This window comes from Eucyclogobius newberryi, unplaced genomic scaffold, assembly GCF_026437365.1.
Source record: "Eucyclogobius newberryi isolate DKJ021-1_F unplaced genomic scaffold, fEucNew1.0.hap1 SCAF_22, whole genome shotgun sequence".
Taxonomy (NCBI): Eukaryota; Metazoa; Chordata; class Actinopteri; order Gobiiformes; family Gobiidae; genus Eucyclogobius; species Eucyclogobius newberryi.
In genome coordinates, this window is record NW_027315857.1 from 20,172,753 (window position 1) to 20,187,467 (window position 14,715).

General features: G+C 40.9%; 8 non-coding genes across 8 annotated transcripts; 3 read left to right on the forward strand and 5 right to left on the reverse strand.

Annotated features, from left to right (window-relative positions):
• The first annotated feature begins 514 nt into the window (after positions 1-514).
• On the forward strand, positions 515-730 carry LOC140372259 (small nucleolar RNA U3). Its single transcript, XR_011928594.1, has one exon. It is a non-coding gene; the product is annotated as a small nucleolar RNA U3 (small nucleolar RNA).
• Positions 731-1,324: 594 nt separating this feature from the next.
• On the reverse strand, positions 1,325-1,539 carry LOC140372267 (small nucleolar RNA U3). The gene has a single exon (XR_011928602.1). It is a non-coding gene; the product is annotated as a small nucleolar RNA U3 (small nucleolar RNA).
• A 2,674-nt stretch (positions 1,540-4,213) lies between these two features.
• Positions 4,214-4,428, reverse strand: LOC140372250 (small nucleolar RNA U3). The gene has a single exon (XR_011928585.1). It is a non-coding gene; the product is annotated as a small nucleolar RNA U3 (small nucleolar RNA).
• Positions 4,429-5,081: 653 nt separating this feature from the next.
• On the forward strand, positions 5,082-5,296 carry LOC140372260 (small nucleolar RNA U3). Its single transcript, XR_011928595.1, has one exon. It is a non-coding gene; the product is annotated as a small nucleolar RNA U3 (small nucleolar RNA).
• A 599-nt stretch (positions 5,297-5,895) lies between these two features.
• On the reverse strand, positions 5,896-6,110 carry LOC140372251 (small nucleolar RNA U3). Its single transcript, XR_011928586.1, has one exon. It is a non-coding gene; the product is annotated as a small nucleolar RNA U3 (small nucleolar RNA).
• A 2,738-nt stretch (positions 6,111-8,848) lies between these two features.
• On the reverse strand, positions 8,849-9,063 carry LOC140372255 (small nucleolar RNA U3). The gene has a single exon (XR_011928590.1). It is a non-coding gene; the product is annotated as a small nucleolar RNA U3 (small nucleolar RNA).
• Positions 9,064-9,717: 654 nt separating this feature from the next.
• LOC140372269 (small nucleolar RNA U3) lies at positions 9,718-9,933 on the forward strand. Its single transcript, XR_011928604.1, has one exon. It is a non-coding gene; the product is annotated as a small nucleolar RNA U3 (small nucleolar RNA).
• Positions 9,934-10,535: 602 nt separating this feature from the next.
• On the reverse strand, positions 10,536-10,750 carry LOC140372248 (small nucleolar RNA U3). The gene has a single exon (XR_011928583.1). It is a non-coding gene; the product is annotated as a small nucleolar RNA U3 (small nucleolar RNA).
• Positions 10,751-14,715: the final 3,965 nt, after the last annotated feature.

The following is a 14,715-nucleotide window of genomic DNA, read 5'->3' on the forward strand; positions in this document are numbered from 1 at the left end:
GTCTCATTTCCTCGTGGCGTGAACAGCTGAGTAATCCTCCCACATGTCAATCATTCCTTGGTCCTACTGCACACCTGCAGCCTCTTATGTCTCCCTGGCTGCATGAGTGGTTGATATGTCGGTGTGTGTTTAGTGAGTTCCTTCAGTGTACAGGCTGAAGGACGGCAGAGAAAGACTGTGTTCGAGCTCAGAAGAGACAGAAATCTGCGGAGACGAGAGATGTGATGGGATCTGTCGCGCTAATAAACAAACCCACGTGTAGCAGTGGAGCTGTTGAGTGCTTCCGCACGAGGGTGAGTGTGCGCATGCGCACTTTTCTAAAAGGGACTAACAGTCGCTTGAGTTCTCAAATCAGTGAAAAATCCTCTATTATTCCATTAACTTATAAAGTCAATCTTCACATTTTCACATGTTGAAAACAACATGGAGGACACGATATAAAAGTGTACATATTGTACTTGACACAGAGTGACAGTGTGAGGCTCTAGTGTCTGCTGCAGAGCTGTCCAACATTAAGACTTTACTTTCAGGGATCATTTCTATAGTTTGTGACTTGAGAAATGTGTTTCTAAAGAGTTTGGTCTCGCTGATCACGATGAAGAGTTGGTGATACTTCTTCCTGAACATGAAGCAGACAGAGAGACCTGGTTTACTCCTCATGCTCTCTGCTCTTGATGACTCTTCACTGTTTCCTCTGACACTGTGACGGGAGAAGTATGATCTGAGTGACTAAGATTTGATTTATTCTAATTTTTTATTGCTTTCTTGAGGGTTTCGAGAAAATTGTCGTAATGTATCTCTGTTGTACTCTCTAAACTTTAAATGTAAAGAAATTAGAGAAAATGCAAAGTATTTGACCCAGATATTTCCAGACAGTGAAACACGTCTCCAGAGTGACACATAGTGGTGTGTTTTAGTACTACAACATCCACAGTGGTTTGAACCACATCATATGTGCTGTGGTCACCAATAAAATAGCATCACATTTGAGTTGTATTATTGATGCATTTGTGCTTCTAGACCAGGACTGTTCAGTTTAAGTTTACAGAGGAAGGACACAACACCCACGACTGTCACTACATTTAGAGAGCACAATATCACACTTTATAATCCAGTTAATATAATAAAATCACTATTTATAGATTTGTGAGAGATGCACGTTTTTCTTCCTGGCTTTTTTGTAAAGTTACGTTTGTAAACATTTTGTATTTTGCCTTTTACACAAGTATTATGTGTAAAATTACATTTTACTGCACTCGCTCAGTGGGATGTTGCGCTTATTTCAAGCATCTCAATGATTTCAATTTTTTCTTTGATCAAATCTGTCACTCAGATCATACTTCATCCTCACAGTGTCAGAGGAAACAGTGAAGAGTCATCAAGAGCAGAGAGCATGAGGAGTAAACCAGGTCTCTCTGTCTGCTTCATGTTCAGGAAGAAGTATCACCAACTCTTCATCATGATCAGCGAGACCAAACTCTTTAGAAACACATTTCTCAAGTCACAAACTATAGAAATGATCCCTGAAAGTAAAGTCTTAATGTTGGACAGCTCTGCAGCAGACACTAGAGCCTCACACTGTCACTCTGTGTCAGAAGCTAAACATGTCATCACAAGATTCTAACACTACTAGATTCTAATCCTAAACTTTGACACTTGTTACGGCAGAATAAATCCTCACATTATGTAGATCAGGGCCCTCACCACTGGTTTGTGAGGTCTAAATTAAAAGCACAGGATTTAGTTGTTATTAAAAGACAAATATGGTTTGTCGTAGCCATCTCGATTCGACAACAGCTCATCAAACTGTAACTAAGATTCAATTGTGATGCATTAGTGACTGTCGAAGTCCAAAAAGAGAAGCTGTAAAAGCGTGTGCAGTTTGTTTGTTTGTTTGTTTGTTTGTTGTTTGTAACAGAGACTGGACTCACCCCTGACACAGCTCCCAAACACGAAGATCAGGAGAGAAAACATGCTCTTTCTGTGGAAACATGGGGAACATTTGAATAGCAAATTGACGCCTCTAATAGGTCATTTCAAAATAAAAGTCTAAATAAAGAGAGGCCTAAAAGCAAAACGTGTTGGTGCAATGAGCTACTGTATGATGATGTTATTCCTTTGCATAGCTGTTTCTGAAGAACAGCTGAAAAGTGCACACAACACGTAAAACAAAGAGTTCATGTGAGTTTTTCAAGTGTGCTTTAGTCGTGTCTTAAATGGTTAAACTACTTTGATTCGTGGCCTAAAGATACAGGACAAGACACTTTTAGATCTGAGTTTAACGTTATAATCCACCTACACACGAGAAAAGTCTGTATTTATGTTGACTGGACATTTAATTGGTCTATTTTATTACCGTTTTGTTTAAGACTCAGCCTTTCAGCAAGCTAACCATCTCTTTGGCTTTCTTCTCTTTATGTTTCCTTCACGACACAGACGATGTTGATCCAGAAGTCTTTAAGTCGAATTGAGAGTCATAATGAGTCACAACATGTGGCAAGGCTCCAAGTGATGTTTAAATTCTGTTTACTGTCCTGAGAGTCCAACAAACCGAGCGCACAGACGGCTATTCCAGTCTGAGAAAGATGAGATGGCGGTGTAGTGCAAGAAACGTCCAAAAATGTCACAGTTTTGGATAAATTCCAAGACAGCGTTTACTCAGCCACTTTTCACTGCAGTTTATGCTTCTGGATTGTACTTCTGAAGTTTCTGACAGATAAAAGGACTGGACTGTGAAGGTGATTCATTTTTACTCACCCTTATTTATTCAATTAATACATAAATGTAAAAGGGGCTTAAATAATTTGATGATTTATGATAAGTAGAAGATTAGAATGTAATATTGAATATACTGTTTATGCAAACAAAGAACTTTTACAATACGTCATAATCTGTTCAAATCTAAAATATGCAAAGTAAAACTCTTCTCGCATCATTGATATTATTATTATTTGTGGTCAATGTTAAGGCATTTTAAATTATAATAAAATGTCTTGTTTTTTGTATTTCCTCTTCTCTTTTATAACTACATTTAACGACTGCTTCTAGCTCCATGAAGCTTTACCCTTGTTCTAAATATATAAATTGATATTTGCGATCAATGCGACCTTCACGACACGTAACCTTCCGAGTAAATGCAAGAGAGATACGTTTAATGCCATACTGTGGAGCATTTGAGGCAAAGCAACATCGTCTGTGGAGTCATGCAAGTGGCGGGACGCGCTAATGTCGAGCACGTTTTCAGATCTTGTGAATTAAAGTCAGTTAAAGCCGCGCTCCACATTCTCCATTGAGAAATTAGCGGCGGTGGTTGGACCGGTTCATGCTGGAGAGTTTTTTTGACGCTCCCCAATGGTCCGAATCCAGACCGAGACGCATTCTCACAGAATGTGTGCGGGGCTGGCTGGTCAGGCAACCAATAAAGAGCCTTGTGGAATCCAATTTAAGGAATTTAAGGAAATTCCCAATTAGAGATGCACGGTAACCAGATGGGTTAAAGGCCCTGTCAGAGAAACTTTGTGCTTCCTTAAGCTATTTTTCTGTTGAATGTCAGTTTGATTTGTTTGTTCTATAAATGCAGTTTGTGTTTGACTCACTGTGATCTCTGTGGATTTAAACTGTGGCTGTTTGTTGGACTGAGGTCACAGAGTATGTATTTAGTGAAGTATCTCCACAGGGTCATCAGATATCTGACCTTCAGTATTAGATGTTTGAGCCTCTGTGTTGTTCTTGTTTAGGATCTTGGTCAGTGTAAAGTACGAGCTGTTCATCTGATTCTTCCACCAGGGAATGAAATACTCTGAGCTTTTCTCATGTCAATCACCACTTTGTTCCTAAAGCTTCTAAAGATGGAATTATCACTATTTAGTTTTGTTAAGATAGAATTTTTTTTTGCAGCATCTTTTTGTTTCATGAGTTGAAATTCTTGTTAAGTAATCCAGGGAAATGACTGACGTTTTGTCCTCAAGTTAAATCACTTTGTATATTTCTGGTTGATTTAGTTGTGTTATTGTATTATTATTATTTGTCATTTGCTGCAAAAGATTATATTTACTTTTTTTTTGCAGAGCAAAAAAGATATTGTGTTTTTTCTCACCAAAGTATAAAACAATGATACTATTTTTTATCAAGAGAATTTTCTTAATACTAATATTATTTTATTTAACAAGTTAATTGAGTTATGCATCTTTATCATTTCTTTAGGCAAATCTTAGTCACTCAGATCATACTTCTCCCTCACAGTGTCAGAGGAAACAGTGAAGAGTCATCAAGAGCAGAGAGCATGAGGAGTAAACCAGGTCTCTCTGTCTGCTTCATGTTCAGGAAGAAGTATCACCAACTCTTCATCGTGATCAGCGAGACCAAACTCTTTAGAAACACATTTCTCAAGTCACAAACTATAGAAATGATCCCTGAAAGTAAAGTCTTAATGTTGGACAGCTCTGCAGCAGACACTAGAGCCTCACACTGTCACTCTGTGTCAGAAGCTAAACATGTCATCACAAGATTCTAACACTTTTGTAGGAAATGCTAAAGGAATTATGGAGTATTTTTTGCGCCAAATCTGAGTCTCATTTCCTCGTGGCGTGAACAGCTGAGTAATCCTCGCACATGTCAATCATTCCCTGGTCCTACTGCACACCTGCAGCCTCTTACGTCTCCCTGGCTGCATGAGTGGTTGATATGTCGGTGTGTGTTTAGTGAGTTCCTTCAGTGAACAGGCTGAAGGACGGCAGAGAAAGACTGTGTTCGAGCTCAGAAGAGACAGAAATCTGCGGAGACGAGAGATGTGATGGGATCTGTCGCGCTAATAAACAAACCCACGTGTAGCAGTGGAGCTGTTGAGTGCTTCTGCACGAGGGTGAGTGTGCGCATGCGCACTTTTCTAAAAGGGACTAACAGTCGCTTGAGTTCTCAAATCAGTGAAAAATCCTCTATTATTCCATTAACTTATAAAGTCAATCTTCACATTTTCACATGTTGAAAACAACATGGAGGACATGATATAAAGTGTACATATTGTACTTGACACAGAGTGACAGTGTGAGGCTCTAGTGTCTGCTGCAGAGCTGTCCAACATTAAGACTTTACTTTCAGGGATCATTTTTATAGTTGGTGACTTGAGAAATGTGTTTCTAAAGAGTTTGGTCTCGCTGATCACGATGAAGAGTTGGTGATACTTCTTCCTGAACATGAAGCAGACAGAGAGACCTGGTTTACTCCTCATGCTCTCTGCTCTTGATGACTCTTCACTGTTTCCTCTGACACTGTGAGGAAGAAGTATGATCTGAGTGACTAAGATTTGGTTTATTCTAATTTTTTTATTGCTTTCTTGAGGGTTTCATGAAAATTGTCCAAAAATCTATCTCTGTTGTACTCTCTAAACTTTAAATGGAAAGAAATTAGAGAAAAAGCAAAATATTTGACCCAGATGTTTCCAGACAGTGAAACACGTCTCCAGAGTGACACATAGTGGTGTGTTTTAGTACTACAACATCCACAGTGGTTTGAACCACATCATATGTGCTGTGGTCACCAATAAAATAGCTTCACATTTGAGTTGTATTATTGATGCATTTGTGCATCTAGACCAGGACTGTTCAGTTTAAGTTTACAGAGGAAGGACACAACACCCACGACTGTCTCTACATTTAGAGAGCACAATATAACACTTTATAATCCAGTTAATGTAATAAAATATCTATATATAGATTTGTGAGAGATGCACGTTTTTCTTCCTGGCTTTTTTATAAAGTTATGTTTGTAAACATTTTGTATTTTGCCTTTTACACAAGTATTATGTGTAAAATTACATTTTACTGCACTCGCTCAGTGGGATGTTGCGCTTATTTCAAGCATCTTAATGATTTCAATTTTTTCTTTGATCAAATCTATGTCACTCAGATCATACTTCTTCCTCACGGTGTCAGAGGAAACAGTGAAGAGTCATCAAGAGCAGAGAGCATGAGGAGTAAACCAGGTCTCTCTGTCTGCTTCATGTTCAGGAAGAAGTATCACCAACTCTTCATCGTGATCAGCGAGACCAAACTCTTTAGAAACACATTTCTCAAGTCACAAACTATAGAAATGATCCCTGAAAGTAAAGTCTTAATGTTGGACAGCTCTGCAGCAGACACTAGAGCCTCACACTGTCACTCTGTGTCAGAAGGTAAACATGTCGTCACAAGATTCTAACACTTTTGTAGGAAATGTTCAGAATTCTTCTTAAAACGACATGTTTGTAGATGCGGCTTTTGAGTTTGAATCCTAAACTTTGACACTTGTTACGGCAGAATAAATCCTCACATTATGTAGATCAGGGCCCTCACCACTGGTTTGTGAGGTCTAAATTAAAAACACAGGATTTAGTTGTTATTAAAAGACAAATATGGTTTGTCGTAGCCATCTCGATTCGACAACAGCTCATCAAACTGTAACTAAGATTCAATTGTGATGCATTAGTGACTGTCGAAGTCCAAAAAGAGAAGCTGTAAAAGCGTGTGCAGTTTGTTTGTTTGTTTGTTTGTTTGTTTGTTTGTTGTTTGTAACAGAGACTGGACTCACCCCTGACACAGCTCCCAAACATGAAGATCAGGAGAGAAAACATGCTCCTTCTGTGGAAACATGGGGAACATTTGAATAGCAAATTGACGCCTCTAATAGGTCATTTCAAAATAAAAGTCTAAATAAAGAGAGGCCTAAAAGCAAAACGTGTTGGTGCAATGAGCTACTGTATGATGATGTTATTCCTTTGCATAGCTGTTTCTGAAGAACAGCTGAAAAGTGCACACAACACGTAAAACAAAGAGTTCATGTGAGTTTTTCAAGTGTGCTTTAGTCGTGTCTTAAATGGTTAAACTACTTTGATTCGTGGCCTAAAGATACAGGACAAGACACTTTTAGATCTGAGTTTAACGTTATAATCCACCTACACACGAGAAAAGTCTGTATTTATGTTGACTGGACATTTAATTGGTCTATTTTATTACCGTTTTGTATAAGACTCAGCCTTTCAGCAAGCTAACCATCTCTTTGGCTTTCTTCTCTTTATGTTTCCTTCACGACACAGACGATGTTGATCCAGAAGTCTTTAAGTCGAATTGAGAGTCATAATGAGTCACAACATGTGGCAAGGCTCCAAGTGATGTTTAAATTCTGTTTACTGTCCTGAGAGTCCAACAAACCGAGCGCACAGACGGCTATTCCAGTCTGAGGAAGATGAGATGGCGGTGTAGTGCAAGAAACGTCCAAAAATGTCACAGTTTTGGATAAATTCCAAGACAGCGTTTACTCAGCCACTTTTCACTGCAGTTTATGCTTCTGGATTGTACTTCTGAAGTTTCTGACAGATAAAAGGACTGGACTGTGAAGGTGATTCATTTGTACTCACCCTTATTTATTCAATTAATACATAAATGTAAAAGGGGCTTAAATAATTTGATGATTTATGATAAGTAGAAGATTAGAATGTAATATTGAATATACTGTTAATGCAAACAAAGAACTTTTACAATACGTCATAATCTGTTCAAATCTAAAATATCCAAAGTAAAACTCTTCTCGCATCATTGATATTATTATTATTTGTGGTCAATGTTAAGGCATTTTAAATTATAATAAAATGTCTTGTTTTTTGTATTTCCTCTTCTCTTTTATAACTACATTTAACGACTGCTTCTAGCTCCATGAAGCTTTACCCTTGTTCTAAATATATAAATTGATATTTGCGATCAATGCGACCTTCACGACACGTAACCTTCCGAGTAAATGCAAGAGAGATACGTTTAATGCCATACTGTGGAGCATTTGAGGCAAAGCAACATCGTCTGTGGAGTCATGCAAGTGGCGGGACGCGCTAATGTCGAGCACGTTTTCAGATCTTGTGAATTAAAGTTAGTTAAAGCCGCGCTCCGCCTTCTCCATTGAGAAATTAGCGGCGGTGGTTGGACCGGTTCATGCTGGAGAGTTTTTTTGACGCTCCCCAATGGTCCGAATCCAGACCGAGACGCATTCTCACAGAATGTGTGCGGGGCTGGCTGGTCAGGCAACCAATAAAGAGCCTTGTGGAATCCAATTTAAGGAATTTAAGGAAATTCCCAATTAGAGATGCACGGTAACCAGATGGGTTAAAGGCCCTGTCAGAGAAACTTTGTGCTTCCTTAAGCTATTTTTCTGTTGAATGTCAGTTTGATTTGTTTGTTCTATAAATGCAGTTTGTGTTTGACTCACTGTGATCTCTGTGGATTTAAACTGTGGCTGTTTGTTGGACTGAGGTCACAGAGTATGTATTTAGTGAAGTATCTCCACAGGGTCATCAGATATCTGACCTTCAGTATTAGATGTTTGAGCCTCTGTGTTGTTCTTGTTTAGGATCTTGGTCAGTGTAAAGTACGAGCTGTTCATCTGATTCTTCCACCAGGGAATGAAATACTCTGAGCTTTTCTCATGTCACTCACCACTTTGTTCCTAAAGCTTCTAAAGATGGAATTATCACTATTTAGTTTTGTTAAGATAGAATTTTTTTTTGCAGCATCTTTTTGTTTCATGAGTTGAAATTCTTGTTAAATAATCCAGGGAAATGACTGACATTTTGTCCTCAAGTTAAATCACTTTGTATATTTCTGGTTGATTTAGTTGTGTTATTGTATTATTATTATTTGTCATTATACTGCAAAAGATTATATTTACTTTTTTTTTGCAGAGCAAAAAAGATATTGTTTTTTTCTCACCAAAGTATAAAATAATGATACTATTTTTTATCAAGGGAATTTTCTTAATAAACTAATATTATTTTATTTAACAAGTTAATTGAGTTATGCATCTTTATCATTTCTTTAGGAAAATCTTAGCCACTCAGATCATACTTCCTCCTCACAGTGTCAGAGGAAACAGTGAAGAGTCATCAAGAGCAGAGAGCATGAGGAGTAAACCAGGTCTCTCTGTCTGCTTCATGTTCAGGAAGAAGTATCACCAACTCTTCATCGTGATCAGCGAGACCAAACTCTTTAGAAACACATTTCTCAAGTCACAAACTATAGAAATGATCCCTGAAAGTAAAGTCTTAATGTTGGACAGCTCTGCAGCAGACACTAGAGCCTCACACTGTCACTCTGTGTCAGAAGCTAAACATGTCATCACAAGATTCTAACACTTTTGTAGGAAATGCTAAAGGAATTATGGAGTATTTTTTGCGCCAAATCTGAGTCTCATTTCCTCGTGGCGTGAACAGCTGAGTAATCCTCCCACATGTCAATCATTCCCTGGTCCTACTGCACACCTGCAGCCTCTTACGTCTCCCTGGCTGCATGAGTGGTTGATATGTCGGTGTGTGTTTAGTGAGTTCCTTCAGTGAACAGGCTGAAGGACGGCAGAGAAAGACTGTGTTCGAGCTCAGAAGAGACAGAAATCTGCGGAGACGAGAGATGTGATGGGATCTGTCGCGCTAATAAACAAACCCACGTGTAGCAGTGGAGCTGTTGAGTGCTTCTGCACGAGGGTGAGTGTGGGCATGCGCACTTTTCTAAAAGGGACTAACAGTCGCTTAAGTTCTCAAATGAGTGAAAAAACCTCTATTATTCCTTTAACTTATAAAGTCAATCTTCACATTTTCACATGTTGAAAACAACATTGAGGACATGATATAAAAGTGTACATATTGTACTGGACACAGAGTGTCAGTGTGAGGCTCTAGTGTCTGCTGCAGAGCTGTCCAACATTTAGACTTTACTTTCAGGGATCATTTCTATAGTTTGTGACTTGAGAAATGTGTTTCTAAAGAGTTTGGTCTCGCTGATCACGATGAAGAGCTGGTGATACTTCTTCCTGAACATGAAGCAGACAGAGAGACCTGGTTTACTCCTCATGCTCTCTGCTCTTGATGACTCTTCACTGTTTCCTCCGACACTGTGACGGGAGAAGTATGATCTGAGTGACATAGATTTGATCAGAGAAAATATCTAAATCATTGAGATGCTTGAAATAAGTGCAATAGACACTGTCTATAAATTGAGTGCAGCAAAATATAATTTGACGTGTTACTTATGTAAAAGGCAAATTACAAAATGCTTACCAACTTACCTATACAACATTGTCAGAAAGAAAGATGTGCATCTCTCACAAATCTATAAATAGTGATTTTATTATATTAACTGGATTATAAAGTGTGATATTGTGCTCTCTAAATGTAGAGACAGTCGTGGGTGTTGTGTCCTTCCTCTGTAAACTTAAACTGAACAGTCCTGGTCTAGAAGCACAAATGCATCAATAATACAACTCAAATGTGAAGCTATTTTATTGGTGACCACAGCACATATGATGTGGTTCAAACCACTGTGGATGTTGTAGTACTAAAACACACCACTATGTGTCACTCTGGAGACATGTTTCACTGTCTGGAAACATCTGGGTCAAATACTTTGCTTTTTCTCTAATTTCTTTGCATTTAAAGTTTAGAGAGTACAACAGAGATACATTTTTCGACAATTTTCATGAAACCCTCAAGAAAGCAATAAAACCTTTGAATAAACAAAATCTGCCTCACTCAGATCATACTTCCTCCTCACAGTGTCAGAGGAAACAGTGAAGAGTCATCAAGAGCAGAGAGCATGAGGAGTAAACCAGGTCTCTCTGTCTGCTTCATGTTCAGGAAGAAGTATCACCAACTCTTCATCGTGATCAGCGAGACCAAACTCTTTAGAAACACATTTCTCAAGTCACAAACTATAGAAATGATCCCTGAAAGTAAAGTCTTAATGTTGGACAGCTCTGCAGCAGACACTAGAGCCTCACACTGTCACTCTGTGTCAGAAGGTAAACATGTCGTCACAAGATTCTAACACTCCATCTATCCATCTTCTTCAGCTTTATCCGGGGCCGGGTCGTGGGGGCAGCAGTCCAAGCAGGGACTCCCAGACCTCCTCCTCCCCAGACACTTTCTCCAACTCCTACGGGGGGATCCCGGGGCGTTCCCAGGCCAGCCGAGAGACATAGTCCCTCCAGTGTGTCCTGGGTCTTCCCCTTGGCCTCTTCCCGGTGGAATATGTCCGAAACACCTCCCCAGGGAGGAGCCCAGGAGGCATCCGGGCCACCGCAGCTGGCTCCTCTCGATGTGGAGGAGCAGCTGCTCTACTCCAAGCTCCCCCCGTGTGGCCGAGCTCCGCACCCTATCTCTAAGGGAGCGCCCAGCCCCCCGGCATCACTGCAGCCGCTGCACCGATCCGCCTGTCGATCTCACGCTCTATCCTTCCCTCACTCGTGAACAAGACCCCGAGATACTTGAACTCCTCCACTTGGGGCAAGGACACCCCACCCACCTGAAGAGGGCAAGCCACCTTTTTCCGGTCGAGAACCATGGCCTCGGATTTGGAGGTGCTGATTCTCATCCCAGCCGCTTCACACTCGGCTGCAAACCGTCCCAGTGCATGTTGCAGGTCCGGGTTTGATGGAGCCATCAGGACAACATCGTCTGCAAACAGCAGAGATGAGATCCTGTGGTCCTCAAACCGGACACCCTCCGACCCGACTGCGCCTAGAAATACTATCCATAAAAACTATTACAATTTTTTACGATTGAATAAACACAATTTTGATGGTTTTGTTTTATTTAGCAAAACCCTACACACAATTAGCACAACCACAAACCCAATTATCAAAACACTTTAGCTCCTTTGCAAAATGAAACACTCTTGTAAAAACGACACACTAATTGATCAAAAACATATTTTTTTACCATGTGAAACACACACGTTGCATGTGACTTCACTATGTTTGCACCAGTTACACACCAGTTACACACCAGTTACACACCAGTTACACACCAGTTACACACCAGTTACACACTGCTTCGGCTAATCCTGTTCCTAAGTGCACAGAGTCGTGTGGGTGAAGTACACCGTGAATTTGCAAAACATGGCTCGGATTTGCACAACTGTAAACACAATGTCTGCTCACACTTTGCAAAACAACACACACAGTGAACACTACACACACTTGGATGCTTTACTGTAAACAGCACACAGGACACAAGACTAATGCTGTTGACAACGTCATTTATTTTTTTCCATAATATACTCAAACCAACATTTTGAAAAAAAAAGAAATATCCCAGTTTTTAATGAACATAACATTTGATCCAGGACAAAAAAGAATCCCCCCCAAAAAGAAAACAGAACAGAAATTGCTATTGTTCGTCTCTTCTCCCAGCTGGATCTGGCCAGAGAATTTCCTCCACATCACAGGCGATATCCTCATTCCCAAAGCAGCGTGGAAAGAATCGCCGTGAATGTCGAATCCACCCCTGTATGGCTGTGGCCTCAATCTGGCCACAGGCCTCCTCCATGGCCTGGATGAGGGGTACCCGAGTCAGGGGGTGCAGATCGTAAACCTTCCACCGCCATGCCGAGAAAAAATCTTCAATTGGGTTCAGAAATGGAGAATATGGTGGCAGGAAAAGGACTGTGAAATGTGGGTGCTGCGTGAACCAGTTCTGAACCAGAGCAGAGCGGTGGAATGAGACATTGTCCCAGGTGACAATGTATTGCATTTGTTCCATGTTATTTATGATGGTGAGGTTGTATACTCTGTCTAAAAATGTAAGAATGTGAAGTGTTTTGTATGGACCCATGTTGGCATGGCGGTGGAGGACCCCATTCTGGGTGATTGCAGCGCAAAGGGTGATGTTACCCCCACGATGGCCCGGGGACAATGATAATTGCCCTCGGGCCAATGACATTTCTTCCTCTCCTTCTCACCTTTGAGAGATTGAACCCCGCCTCGTCAATATAGATATACTCATGCTGATTGGCCTCAGCATCCATTTGTAAAACTCTCTAAAATACAGTGAAAGAAAAGATTGTGTAGTTTAGCATATATTTAGTGTACAGTAAATTTACATGTAAAAAAAAAGGTTCTGTGTGCAGTATGCAACATCAGAGTGCTAAAGTGAACAATACATACCTCCACATACTCATGCCGCAGCTGTTTGACTAAAGGCACTCGGTACATTTGTTTCATTTGTACCCGATTTGCTTTCAGGATACGAGCTATGGTGGACAGAGAGACCTGATTCACACTATGAAAACTCATTTGGTCTTCAATAATTTTGGCCTGGATTTCACGAAGCCTGATGGCATTATTTGCCAAAACCATATTAACAATCTCCCTCTCCTGCAGTGGTGTGAAAAGGGGAGCCCTTCCTGCTCATTGTCCTCGACCCTCAATCCTATATAGAACAAAATACATGCAACCAACTGTACAATGTCACAGAAAGGGTTATCAAAAGTACTGAAATGAGGTGCATACAATAAGAAGCTGTAAATAAGTTGTTGTTTTTACCTGTTTTACGGTCTGAATGTCCTTATGACAGATGCCAGGGTGAATCTGCTGAGTTTTGGCTGGACTCTCAGTCCAGCCTCCCTCAGCGTCAATCCATGGTTCACAACATGGTCCACAAGAGTTGCGCGAATTTCATTGCTCAATGTTGGACCTCCTCCTGCTTGAAATCTTCCTCTTCCTTCTTCTTCACACCCCGAGGGACACGGTCGAAAGCCTTCTCCAGATCCAAAAAGCACATGTGGACTGGTTGGGCAAACTCCCATGAACCCTCGAGCACCCGATGGAGGGTATAGAAGCACAGAAGTCCAATAACTAAACACCGCTCAGGTTCAGATCGGGGAAGCTCTTCTTCCCGATCACCCCTCTACAGATGTTACTGTCATTGTCCACATGGGCGTTGAAGACCCCCAGTAGAACAACAGAGTCCTTGGTTGGTGCACTGTCCAGTACCCCTCCCAAGGACTTCAAGAAGGCCGGGTGCTCTTCACTGCTGTTCGGCCCGTAGGCCGCCACAACAGTGAGAGACCTGTCCCCCACCCGAAGGCAAAGGGAGGCGACCTTCTCGTCCACCGGGGTGAACTAGTGATGGGTCATTTGAAGCCGAGGCTTCGAGGCTTGTACCGAGTAAAAAGGGGCGTGTCAAATGAAGCCCTGCTTTGAGGCTTGTGTCATTTTGCTTAAAAACACGTGATCGGCAAAAGCGAGGCTTCACTTTTGCTTTTGGTCACGTGACTGGTTCAGGATACATGTCACTTTCAAATAGAAGCGCGCAATCTCTCGCGGTGCGTCGTGGGTGTCGTGGGTGAGTCAGTGTCAGATAGTGGTTGAGTTACAATGACAGTTCAGTTCAGTATTTCAGGTTCATTACTCAGGTTTGTATTTCACAAGCACAGGAAGCTGCTGATTATATCCAACAGCACAAGCACCTAGCAAGTATCTGTACATTCCTAATGCTTCTTTACATTACAAATGCTCACTAGATGATTCAAACAGGAAATACTTAGCCTTAATAATTTTATATCTAAAAGGCACATTATAGAAGAAATGTTTATTAAGGTGATTATTACAGATCCTGCCAAAGAATGAGTACCAAAGCGTTGCTTCACTCACGCTCCAATTATGTCAATGTGTGATGATTCCCTCATATTATAGGTTTTTTTTGCATAATAGACACTCATTTTTCAACAGTGATTAATGAGTCAAGTTCATTTGGCCATCACTAGGGTGAACTTCAACACGTGGCGGCTGAGCTGAGGGGCTATAAGCCCACACCAGCACACCGCCTCTCCCCACGGGCAACACCAGAGAAGTGGAGCGTCCAGCCCCTCTCGAGGAGATGGTTCCAGACCCCAAACTGTGCGTGGAGGTGAGGCCGACTATATC